Genomic DNA, 13,752 nt, shown 5'->3' on the forward strand with positions numbered 1-13,752 from the left:
AGGTTGCCATCTGATTTGTTCTAGGAAAATCTCAAAGATGCTTCTGAAACTGTTCTTTGAAGATATTATATGCAACTGTGTTTGCAGTAAGTAGACAATGGTTATGTAGTTCTTTTGTTCTTTCCAAACATTTTTTATCCTTTTCTGCTCCATGTTCTTTAAACATTTTTCCCATTTAGAGAGCTTTGGGAACATAGCCCCTTCCTTGCAGTGTTAATTGAGTTCACTCATTCATTGTAACAATAGTAGCAAACAAAAATGAAAAAGCTGAAATAAATTGTCCCCTGGCACAGAAACTAGAATGTTGCTATGTTTAAAAATAACTGTTCTCCTCATCTCTCCCTGTTCTTCCTTATTTTAAGAAAAATCTACTTTCTGAGAGAAATGCAATTCTATTGATACTACAATCTAGACAGCGTGTAGATCATTAACAGCATTGTGCAGTATATGCTAATGTGAAATTCAAATTCACAAAACCTTTTCCTTGAGCTAATAATTAGATTAAAATTAGACTAGCAAAGCCCCTCTTTTTACCTATTAATACATGAAATTTAATTTTTCTGCTTGAAATCCAGCAGTTCCAGGACATAGCCCTTATATATCTTTTGACAGTAAAATTAAAGACATGGAAAATTGCTGCAACTTTACTTCTTACTACTTGAAAGACTTCTATAATTCATGAAACAGGCAGTTTTGCAAGCCATTTATGGTGAGCTACATGGTGAATGGATTATTGTTTCAGGGACTAGGGATAGTTAGAAAAAATACTACTCCCTGATCTCCATTTTATGTGCCAATGGAGACAGGAGAAGAAATTTATTCTGAAATAACCAAACTTTCTTTTCTTCCTATTTCCATATAAACTACTTGGTTTAATATTGGAAAATAAGCATGCTGGGAGAAAATCTTATCACTTGCAAACTGTTACTCTCTTAAGACCATATCTTCTACCAGAGACAGTATTTTAGGTAAGTTTTGGGGTTTTTTTGCTTCTGTTTGTAAAACAGTATGAGGCTAATAACTTTGAGATCACCCAGCAGATGACAGGTACAATACAAGTTTACCATCACTCTCCATATTATTCTATAACATCTCTGAAGGCACTGATCTGGTATTTTAAAGTCAGATTTGTCTTTCACCAGTTCTGTTAATACAGAACAATCCTTAGTTCATTTTCTTTCCTCCAAATGCTTTTACAAATCTTGTAGCACATATGCGGATATTCAATAGGATTCTTTCTACGCCTTTACTCACCTAGCATTCTTCCAGGTGCTGTGCTCCTCTACATGATGCCAATCCACGCCAATGCTGAATTTGATTTTCCATGGGGATTCCTTTCTGGTTTCCGTGAGCACCTCTGTGCCATGAAGAACTCTCTGTGGTTAAATGCTTCTTCTGAAAAAAATGACGTGCGTTGATGCAGATGTCAAGATTTTCAAATTTGTTTTTAAAATCTATATGAAGAATGTTCTACTTTACTGTTACCTGCACTTTTCGGTGATCATTGCAGCAGTCAGTGATAAAAAACTAGCTTGACTGGAATCTGAGTGGGTAGTGCTGATGAATCCCACAGGTACATAAAATACTACACGAGATCTGGAGTCGATTTTCTTGCAGTGACAGTCTCTCCAAATGACTGAACACAGTCAAGCTCTATAATTTGAATATTACCTGAGTCTTGAATAAATAACCAGGGTCTTTCTAATTATCTACTGGAGAGCTGAACAGTAAAAAATATTTTCTAAAATTGATTAGTTTGCCTTAAAAAACATGAATGTTTTGTTTTTCCTAGGGTAAAAAAAATACAATTGTATTGTTTTCCTCAAGACTTTAACTTACCTCAGATGTGTTAGAATTAAGAGTGGCCTATGGTGTATCTCCAGCTAAAAGCATACTAGGGAAGGGTTAAGAAAAATTATATATAAAGGTACGTCAATGAAAAAAAAATGAATCACAGAAATGTGGAATTTAACTAGGACAATATGGAATTTAAATGTTTATACAATCTAGAAATCTAGATGTGGGCTTTGTGTACCTTCCAAAAGACAGTGTCACTCATTCAATATACCAGCCTATATTTGATAGATGATCAGTAATGACTGCAAAAGGTCCTGGCCTTATGAGTTATCAACACCATTCTCTGCTGTCCCTTTTCCCCCGTCTTTTTCATATCCTGGCCAACTGCTGTACAGACCTAACCCTGTCCTGTTTAAGTTACCAGATATAATTCACAGGGCTGGTAAACATCTGGCATGGCAAAACTTTCTCCTGCAGACTTCTGAACTTCCTTTACTTAGATTTATCTCTGAAGTCTTTCCAAATACTTTTTATTGTTTTCTATAGCATTTTATTCTTCTTTTATCTGCCAGATTATTTTTAGATTTCCTACATTTCTGAAAGCCAAAGTCTAAACTGGAATCAAACTGTTTAAAAATAGTAATGAACAAATGGAACGCAAAAATTCAGATAATCTAACAGGCTGAAAATCAGCCCTCCATGTAGCTGTGTATGCGCAGCAACGATAACACTGTATCTGAGTCAGTGAACCTGAGTGAATGAACACATTGCAATTTGAGACCTGTAAAACACTCTTTTTAGAATAAAAAATATAACTGTTTTAGTTTCCAAAAGCCCTTCTTTCAAAGAGTTACAATACAATTGCCACTCAGCTGTAGACTATCATTCATTTACTCTACTTAGTAATTTGCATTATAAAGATGGCTCAAGGCAGTTCACATCAGAATTATTCCTGTGGAGTTATGTTTGAGATAAACCTTAGTTAGAAATTTCGAGCTAACAGCGCAAGGCCACCTTTCAATCAGTGATGATGGATATCTAGGACAAGCAATATTAGACTGATTTGCTATTGATGTCTGAACAAAAGCAGGTCAGGGTGACAAAACATGTTCAGCTAGACAGTGTCCATTAGCTGTATGTTCTGCAATTCAGAGGGAAATTTCAGAGGGCTCATGCAGAAATAAAAAAGCAGAAAGATGAAGCATGTATGCTAATATCAGATTTTGTAGCAAAAAAACCCCAAAAAAACGGCTCCAGTCCCATAAGAAGCTCAGCATACACAGATTCCTGCATTTATGCAAACATCTACTTAAGTGAGCGAGTTAGCCTGGGGAGCCTTCCTCCCAGGATCAGGGCCAGAACGAGCTGCTGGTGAGAACAGGTGGTATAAATACAAGGATGCAGAAGGCAGAAAATAGGAGAATCAATTATGCTAATTTGTCATACGGAAAATACTGGCAAATCTTTTGACTGCAATTAATACTATCAGTGTGTCAGCTACAGCATCTATGCAGTTGCATCCAGACTTGTTATTTAAAAAGGAGAAAAATAATCTTTGAGTTATGTCTGCTGACAGCATCGGAGAATTTATAAGCATGAGTCAGATGTGGGAGCAGGGGAGAATGTTACTTATGCAGTGCAGGGAAGGATGCTCTTGAGGCTAGGTGTATGCAGATTGGGTTGTGTTTTTTACTAAATTCTGCCAGATGCACAGTGCATTTTAAGAACTGTTTTGGTGCAGTTGGGAATCTTCTGTGTTATTGCTGCCTGGTTTTTGTCATAGTAGAAAGTTGTTGGTTTGGCAAGGCCACATCACTCCATCAAAGGAGGATGGCTGCGCTGCATGTTTCTCATCTATCCAGCTCTGAGAACAAGTGTTGCTTCTGCTTTTCTTTCAGCAGAATGAGCCACTGCAGTCATACCTCTATAATGTTGAATTTACAGGTCTCCTGCGACACAGGCTGTTTCAGGTAGCAAGGTGACCACTGTCAGATATAGCTCCCAACACTACCACCCAACAGTCAACTCACACCTCTTCCCCTGCCTCTTTGGGCCAAAATCAGGCACACTCCCTTTTCCCCAATGCTCCTCTTGTTTGTACTGCTTAAGGGCAACATCTTGCGATGAAGCCCAACCAAGTGGGAAACCTGCAGAGCTGCTGCTGCACTCGCACCTACACCTCGTTCTCTGAGAGGTGACACATTTCTTCTCACCACAGTATTTTATCACAGTGCCTAGAAATACCTGGTTAAGATCAATTCCCCATTACAGGGGAATGAGACAAACTTTGGGACAAAGGCGGGAGTTACAGCCTGCTGCAGCAGCATAGGCGAGCCCCTCGCCTGCTGCTGAGAAAGAGCAGGACCAGAGGAGGCAGAGATAGGCCAGACTTAAGCAGACTGTAATGTTATCCCAAGTGGATTTGATCCACCTCTGAGAAATGCCTGGGGGGCTCTGTCTTGTTAGATGCTTTGGCAATGTTTGCATACACTGCATAAACTGCAGGAAGGTCTGGTTTGAACGCTCCCTCTCTGGCGCAGTCTAGCCATCTGAGCGGCGGATTTCCAGCTCTGGATACAGGGAATTGGGAGGGAGAGGAGGAAAGGTGTGGGAGAAATTCATGGGCACTGCTTCATTCCTTCTTCATCTAGCAGCAGATCAAAGGGCCAGTGGCAGATGGATACGGTCAGGCTGCTTTCAGCACGGAGCACAGAGTTCAGATGGGGGAAATGAGTGAGCGCTTTGTTTCCAGGCACCAACACTGCTAGGAGTGTGCATGTGAGACAGATGAGTGAGGAGAATGGGAGTGGGATGGACCTTTTATGCTTTCCTGCTTTCCAGTGAGGGAAAAGAAAGCAAGCCAGGCAGGTAGAGTACAATGCAGCCTCATCCACTCAGATTCCTTCACATGTCGGTATTACATGTGAGTGTTCTTCCTCTATAACCGTGATTTCTCATTATTCTTTCTGTTTGGGTGGCATATATACTGCAGGTGGAAGTTGGGAAAATTTCTTTCTAAAACCTGAAATAGTTACAGAACCTCAAAGAACAAACAGTTATGGCTGTGCCCCTACACTGAGGTTCTTGTACAAGAAAAGTTTGTTTGTGCAAACAAAAAAGGTTGGGACTAAACGTATGTTAGCCCTGTCTGAAGAAAGTGGAGGCAAGGGGGAGACAGAGAAGGTGAGGGTATGCCCTGGATCCAGGTCTGAGCTGCTCCAATGTGCGGGTTCAGAATTTCTCCTGGGCTTCTCAAAGATTGTGTAAATTGCACATCTGGTGGCCAGTGGCAGCCTCAAAGCAAGAAGCAGATGAAAAAGCATGTGAATGGAGAATTTCACGAAAGTTAACTCAGAACTCAGAAAGCTTAAAAAGGATTTGGTAAAGAAATGGGCAAACTCTGACATACCACCAGCTCCCTAATTCTCAGGAACTCCCTTATGGGAAATTTCACAAAGGTGGGTCTAGCTGGTATTGTATTTTTTAATGGGATGGGGGTTTTGTCACAGGACCTAAATTAGAATAAATGTACTGCTATATAATGACAATATCTCCACAGATGGATAATTTTCATTTTAAAAGAAAACAGGGTGCAGAGTCTTACATGCTTGCAATGATTCCTTGCAAGAGAAGACATGAGAAAATGCCGTTCAGATGTTTCTGTTGAACTTATGTAAACAGAAACCCCTTCATTGAAGCTTAAGACATTTCCATTCAAAGAATTTTTTTATGCCATATGCATGCATCAGGACAGGACTAACATTTGTGGTTAGAGGGTGTACAGCTGAAAGGTAGTGGTATTTGCTGAAACTCCCAGGATACTGGGAGCATTTATTTTAAATGAAAGAGGACAAAGAAATGTACAAGTAGAAAACCATGGTAAAAGGAACGGTTTCACATAAACCACTGTCGAATACTTTTTCTAGAAACACTAATCACAGACTAGATTACTTAGTTCATGGCACTGGAGTCACAAATTCTGGAACAGGTTATGTAGCTCAGGAGAGTAAAACTTCAAGATGCCTATAACTAGTGGGATGAATAATAATTATCACGGTACAGAAATTACCTGAATTGTCAAAGATTATAGGAAGGTCAGTGGTGGTCAGGAACAATTTAAAGCTAAATCAGCAACCTAGTACCATGCTTCTAGGCTGTTGGTGCAAGTATGCGATGCTGCTTTATTCGCAGATGTACTTTCTATTAACTTTCTGAGGGTACCTCTGCAGCCAAAATAACCAGGACATTGGTTTCTTACTTACAAATAAAATAGTTTTACAAAACATACAAGGTCTTACAAGGCCTATCTGCCTTATGAACACCTTCAGAAGCCAAAGTAAGTGTCATATCAAAGTTAGGTCCTGAAACAGATTCTGAGTAGTACTTGTTTGGCAGTTCTTTAAATTAATTTTCAGGTGGTAGAAATCATTGATTATGTATGAAGTCCATGATGTCCCATCTGAAAGGTTTGGCTGCAAGAATTGTATGTAAGGTATTTTAATGTTCTCTCATCTCTAAAACATTCATTTGGAATAGAGGGGGAAAATAAAATTATTAATAAGTGAGTGTGGTTGTCATGGGAACCAATTGTCTCAGGTCCTCTGTTCCAATACAGCTATTAACCCCTAGTCTATATTTATTATTCAAGGGAAATAATTGACTTGAAAAAGGAAAATTGGTTGTCACAAAAAAAGACAAGCCACTGTGCTAAATTTGAGTCATTTGCATGCAATGAAAATGAATTAAGGAGGGTGAATCTTCCTCAGCCCTAAAATTATTTACATTTTGGTTAGTGCTCTGCTCTTCTCAGCTCTCAATATTATAGGACATCAAAAAGAACTGGGAGTATCGGATCCAGAATAAAATACAGTACCCTACAGATACCATGCTCTGACATATTTTTATCATGCTTTTTAAGAATTTCATCCAACTCTTAAAGTTCATACCAGGTGGAAAAATCCATAGGAAAAGCTCACATTATTAATAATCTGGGTTTTTTTTCTATCAGCCAATATTTATTCATTTGTAAATGTGAGGTTATACCACTTGACTTGACTGAACAGAATGAAGAGGGTTGCTCAGTAGACATTTTAAAAGAATTTGCAGAAAGATGTTTCCTTGATGCAATAATATCTATTTCCAAGGTATCTATGTATGAAGTTTTATTCTTAAAATTTCAGCAGTCCAAGACTGGAAAGCATTTTATTTTTTTTAATCCTTCCAACTATTTTTCTAGTTGTCATTTATTAAAAATTGCCATGTAATATCTCAAGGATGTACTGTATTAATTCTTCCCTAGAAAGTGTTGGTCTCCATTTGATTTATCTGTTTTTCCCAGTAGCCAATACGTTCTAACACCCAGGCCCACATCTGCAATCACCAATTTTGTTGCAGGCTCCCTCACTGAATCCACATCTATTCAACCTGGCATGGATTTATGTTTTGGATGATGGCTGCTACTGTGCTGATTCTTGCTTTGAGGGTGGGTTTTTTACTTGGTTTTTGTTGTTTCTTTTTTTTTAAATTCAAAATAATAATAATAATAATAAAGAGCTTATACCTTTTAATTTTTGTTCCTTGACTCTAGAGTAAAGGCAAGTATTTTACTTGCCAGTTTCAATAATGTTCAACAAATCACAAAATAACCATAAAGTATACTTTTACTTAGTTTCGGCATCTAGGTCACCAGAAATTGGGATGAACTGATCTCCTGGTTGCTTGAAATAGAGAATTTTGGAGTGACTAGTCAGGGTCTTCATTTTTTGCCTTTAATTATTGCTAATGGAGTGCTTTAGAAGATCAAAAGTAGAATGTGGTCATCTTATGTTTAGAAATACTGAAAACTTTGTGTTGTGTTTATTTTTAAGTTGTCAAACTTTCCCTGTATGTATCAAACACAAAATAGATACAATATGTAACAATTAACAAACAGAAATCTTTATTAATACAAGACTTGTGATACCCTTGAAGCCTTGGGATAAAAGGTGTTATAAGTAAAAGGGCTGGCTAAAGGAAGGTGGAGGAGAATCTGGCACTTATCCTTTGTTATCACATTTGCTATTCTGCCTGGTCCTCTGTTCTTCCCAGTTAATAATGTGTGTATGTTGGATAACCCTTAACGTGAACTTTCTGTCTGAGAGAACAAACAAAAATCACATCCCTAAAACATGACCTCGTCTCTTTTCTCTCTGTTTTTATTTACTCTTTGCCTATTGTACATTATCACTGCTTTTACTTAGCGGCACCTACCATTGACGTGATAGGCAGGTTCATTTATCAACCCGAGACTTGACAACAGTTTGTACAGTATTCTCTGTAGTGCAGACAACCACTGATCTTTGCTGCTGCAGATGGTCCCTATAGCAGTAGTACTGCTCTCCTTGCAATATTTTTCAAATCATACATTGCATCTGCTTGCAAATATTGCAATTTATCTATAGGTGGCAGCAGACTTACACTGTAAGTCCAAAGCTAGACCTGTCAATTATTTTCAATTACTTGTGCATAATCATGTCATCTCTGTAAAGACAGTATACAGGACAAAAGGGGTGTGGAGACAAACACATGGGTGGATTAGGCCATAATTTTAGCAGCTGAGAAAAAAATAGAAAAAGAACAAGAAAGAAAAAGATTTGAAAGTAAGGAGAATGTTCACGCAATAATGAAGTTTACTTTGCAGATGATAATAATTTACTGTCTCCTTTTTACAAAGCTATCATTTGGGAATTAACCTACTTATCTGAATACCATCTTTTTTGCAGCTGGAGTCCACAGTTTGAACAGAGCTCTGCTGTTGATATTCTGTATTGTTCTTTTCATTGTGACATATTTAAGGCAAATCTTTTCTTAATCCTGCCTCTAGAAAACCACTGTGACAATATTTATGATGGGATACCTTGTCCATACATCATACAGTAAGCGGACATGCTTCAAGGGACCAGTTAGCCTTTGTATTAGGTTTCAGTGGCTGAAAACGATCATTGAATGTTCTATTGCCATGGTCTTATTATCTTCTGGTCCTTCCTAAGAATCATAAAAGACATTAAATTCAATTTATTGAAAGGCAGGCCATTAAACCCTTGATATGTGCTGCACTGCGTGCATCAGATTTCATAGTGGAAAACAGATTTCTTATGGAAGATAATATAAGATAATGAAGGCAAAAACAATTATAGAAACTAGGGTCCAGTGATTATCAGCACCATCAATATTTGCATATTAGGCCCTAAGGACTTTTTCATAGGACATCTGGTTTATTAGTGAACTTACATGAGCCAGAGAGAGTTGTTTTTAAAAACCTATATGAAAGAAGAAAAGTGCACCTTGAAATTTTTAGCCTTCCTGCAGTTCAACCAAAACTGGTATCAGGTGTCTTGCAGGGTGAAAATAACCAATGTACCATAAAATTATCTGAGACAAGAACAGCATATGGATAAAATCTTTGCCTTTTCCTTCTCAGGTGATTTATTGGCAGTGAATTGCCACCAAAGAATTGGAAAGCCTCAGTTTTTGATTGAGGGTGTGTGCACACATAAGGAAAGGTCAGAGGCAGAATCAATCTAATTTGTATTTTCAAAATAGTTTAAGCTCATTTTGCTCTGGCAAATTAAGACTTGCCATTCAAAATCTCAGTCATCTCAGTACTCATTTGTCCAGGCAGTTCTAATCTCTTTTCCCCTCACGGTTCATGTTGAGAAAGCCTAGTTTGCAGACTCATTGATGTTGGGGTCAGCCAACGCTCTCGACTTGCTCTGTCATCTGTGATCCTGCTTGTACAAACAGGTCAAGCCTGTTCAGCATGTAGCTATCTGAGGCCAGAGGACAGGGAATAAGGTAAGAGTGCTTAGGCGAGAACTACCCACTCATCTAACAACTGAGACTCCTTGTGGATGTGCAGAAGTCAAATCTGAAGGTGCTGGGAGCCTTGAAGGTCACATGCAAAAGCATGGCTACACGCTAGGTGACAGCCGAGGGTCAGGACTCTGGGTTTAGCCGAAATCTTTTTGTGTTTGTGATCCTGGATTACTTTTTGATACTAGATTTGCTAGGATTGAGTCCTTCAGTTTGCTGTAAGTGAAGAATACTTTTAGGAGATTGAAATTTTTGGTTTAGAAATATTAGGTATCTATGTAGAACAGGTATAGGATTTTAGATGCCCCATTATATATATTGTACTTTACCAATAACAATGGGAGACTCTGTAGAAACTATGAACCCGCCTTTAAAGCCAGACCCAGGTATTTCTGTTCCTTTTGGAACAGATTTTCCTCTTGTAGGTCATAACCAGCGTAGAAGATGTAAGGTAGCTTAGAGGTTAACACAAAGAACTGAAGGTTGAAAAAAGGTAGGTCAGCTCAACTAACAACATGCACAAGTCTTCGTGGGCTGGTGTCTCAACTTTTTACCCTCAGTTGTCTTTCTGTGTCTTTCTGTGTTGTTAGTTCTTAACTTGCAAAAAAAAGCAGGATGATCTTTTTCCAATACTACTTTTTTCGTAATTGGGTATGACATTCATCTCATTTGGACTACAGTGATAGGACAGATACTTTTTACATACTCCACTGAAAAGAAATTTTCCTTTTGAGAAATCTAAGAAATGTCATGGTCTGCAGAGATGAAGGTTCTTAGAGTAATGCACTTTATTTCATTTTATGTGTTATGTAAGAAAAAAATGAATTAAGCTTTATTCAAGAGAATGAGTCCATTCAAAACTTCTACTCTACCCTGAAAAGTATCTTGGTTCAGTGGCTAGAGTCCTTGGAGAAACTCAGTGAATAAATCTTCATTTTGGAGATGGTAATAGAATTTTAGTAGTTTAATATTTAGAAATCCTCCACCTTTATGGCACAGGCATAAATGCCTGTAGTTGTTAGAGGTGGTTCTGAGTAATCATTAACACTGGGAAATGCTGTCTGTAGCCAGTAGGACATAGCTTCTTTAGATGAAGTTATGTGCTTACCACATAACATATGTCTTGCAGACATAACATATGTCTGTAAGATTATGTCCTTTCTCTCTTGACAGCTTTTTCTCTCCCTTTCATTCCTCTTTGGGAATATCCAGAGACTTTAGAGGAACAAAAAATTATGGATTAAAAGGTAGATACAACAAAGATACTAAGCAGTTATTTAGTTGCTGGGGTACCTCATCTCTAGTTATTTCAGCCCCAGGGTGCTATGAAGAAGAATCATGAGTCTGGTATATGCATTTTCTTACTGTGTTTAAGTGCATCAGATACAGTGGGATGCTTCCTTGCTGTCTGAGATCCAAGGCAGCTACTAAAGATAGGGAAAAAAAAAATCAAGTTCAATTTTCTGCACAGGCTGAAAAGGTTCAGCTTATTATTACTCACTTCTAAAGAAGTATCTTAACTACCAAACTAGACTTCCAGTTGTCTTCTCCAAAAGCTCTTCACAATGCCCTGGCAATAGTGGGAGTGACCTAGTTAAAGCCATGGCTCTGGGCCAGCAGATAGAGATGGCCTCTTCTGCATCCATGTGGGAGATGTTGAAGATGTCTCCAGAAGTTCCTCACTTCTTGCCATTTGGATGTCAGCTCAGCCAGTTAATTCAAAGCATCAATTCCAATGTTTAATCTACCACAGCTGATATTAAATGAAGTGGGTCACGTTGAGCGCACACAAATTTGCTTGCAACATGCTCAGTGGGGGGATAACCTCTGGAAGACAAGAGATATAACAAATTAGTGGATGACTGTAATGTTGTAAAGTTATGCAGCTGTTTACTAAGCAAATATCTGGCTTAAGCCTTAGTCTTCCTCTCCTAATAAAGCAGCCCATAAGCAGATTCAGCTTTCTTTCACTGCTGTGCTCCAATTAGGCTGAAAAATATCACCTGCCATCCTCAAGGCAATCAGCTTTGTCTCACAAATCTGGTAGTTCTAGTTGATTATTCTGCTAAACTCCCCTACTAGAACTAGATGATGGTGTTGAAAAACAACCAGCTGCAAAAATTGCTCGGGGAGGAGGGGAACCCACATGGGAATAGAGCAGATAAAATGGAAGGGAATACAGAGTAATGTAACTGCTTGTAGACAGTTTTATCAGGTGAGTGTTTTGGTAGATAAATATGTGTAATTAGTGCTTATAATATTCATGTATTATAAAAAACTTAATATTTTTATTGCTTTTATCAGTTTTTATAGTAAAAATAAGACTACTTTATAGACAGTAATGCTTTAGGACATTAAATGACAATATGTTTCTCAGTCACCTCTTCCTGTGAAATCCACAGGATATCTTTCTTACATGGCTGAATGCCACTGCAAAACAGCTAGTAACATGTAAGGCAAAATATTAGAGAAAAAAAAAAGACATACAATATTTTGTTAATAGTTTTGGCCTTGATAAAAATCCTTTGGTAATATTCTCATATTTCATGAGTAGAGTTGGCTGGTTTTTAGTGACTCTTCAGCTCCAAAAAATACAGAAGAAAGCACATTTCCAGAGCTAGAGATAAATATATTTTTAGTATTTACAGGGAGATTAAAAAAAAAGGTTAATTCCTCACTTCTTCTTCTGTCAGGTTTTTGCTTCAATTTCAATGCCATTTGGGAAAGAAGAAAATCTGTGGTGAGATAATCTGGAGTCTTGGGAGAAGAAGATTTAGAAGAAGAGTTAATTTGGTTATGCAAAAAGGTATTTACTTCTTTAAATACCCACACAAGGTTTGGAATGCTGCTACCAGGGGTGAAGGGTAAAGGATGTGAAACATAGGAATAAATAGGGTGGAAAAAAAGATAAGCATATAAAATCATGTTACCTGGGATAATCAGTTCCTTGTTTCTCTAAGTGCAGGGTAAAAAGAGCTTCCAGTGAAACAGAGAAGCTATGTTTCAAATGCAGATCAGCTAGCATAGGGGATTCAGAGATTTCAGGCCCAGCTCTAATCATGACAGCCTCTCTTGTCTAGTGAGGCTTTCCCACCAGCTGTCAGCATATTTTGAGTTTATCTCCACAATTTAACAGAGTGCTCTTTTTGTCTTTCACAGCACACCGATGAAATATAACTTGTAAAGGCAGGGAGTAGTGGAATCATAAATGCTCATTTTTCTAAAGAGTGTGTGTCAGAGTAATTGCAATGGCTCTGATGCAAAGAGTGAAAGAAAAAAAAAAAAAGCAATGCTCTGATTACCAAATGCAATCCTATCGTCAACTCTATACTTCTGTAACATGCACGGAATTTGATAAGCATGTTCTTTTTATGAGAAGCAATACAGAAAATTGGGACCCAGGCTGCAAAGAAGTTGAAGTGAATCCCAGAGAAATCAGTGCAAGTAAGCTTTCCCTCAGACCTTCAGGATTAGTCTGATAAGAGCAAAGCAATGTATCTTTTATAATCCGTGGAGCCTATTAAAAGCTGAAATAATTTTGAAGCCTAAATGAAATCTAAACCTAGTTTATTAGATTTCATCTAAGAAGGAGTTATTTATTAAACCACGTTTCTTGGTGCTAAATAGCTGCTATTACAATTTGTTAGCTTTGATAATGTGCCCACTAGAAAGCTTTTTCGAGTTTTTGGAAAGCATGTTAAAGTAAAAAATCCTCTAGATAAACAGTGCATAGAATTAAAATCACAATATTTTCTGAACCAATCAAAATTATTAGATAGAGGCTGAGGTCTTACTGAGCATTGATTCCAGTTATTGGAATCTTATTAAACATTGCTTTTAATGTTTTAAATATTTTTTCATACTTGAAATGAGACACACAAGCTACTGGAATTTGAGACAGGCCCATTGCCTTCCCCTTTTGGCTTAATTCCATCATGTCAAAGACTGTAGTAATTGCTGAAGTAATAGTGAAGGATGGATATCCTACAAAGGACCTTCATCTCTTACAACTTCATCAGCAAACTACAATGTTCTCTCTCCTCTGATGTATCTCATTAGAAAACCTTTCTTAGCTTTCAAGTTTATTCTCTCTCTAAAAAGCCA

The sequence above is a fragment of the Balearica regulorum genome, chromosome 5 (genome assembly GCF_011004875.1).
Source record: "Balearica regulorum gibbericeps isolate bBalReg1 chromosome 5, bBalReg1.pri, whole genome shotgun sequence".
Lineage (NCBI taxonomy): Eukaryota > Metazoa > Chordata > Aves > Gruiformes > Gruidae > Balearica > Balearica regulorum.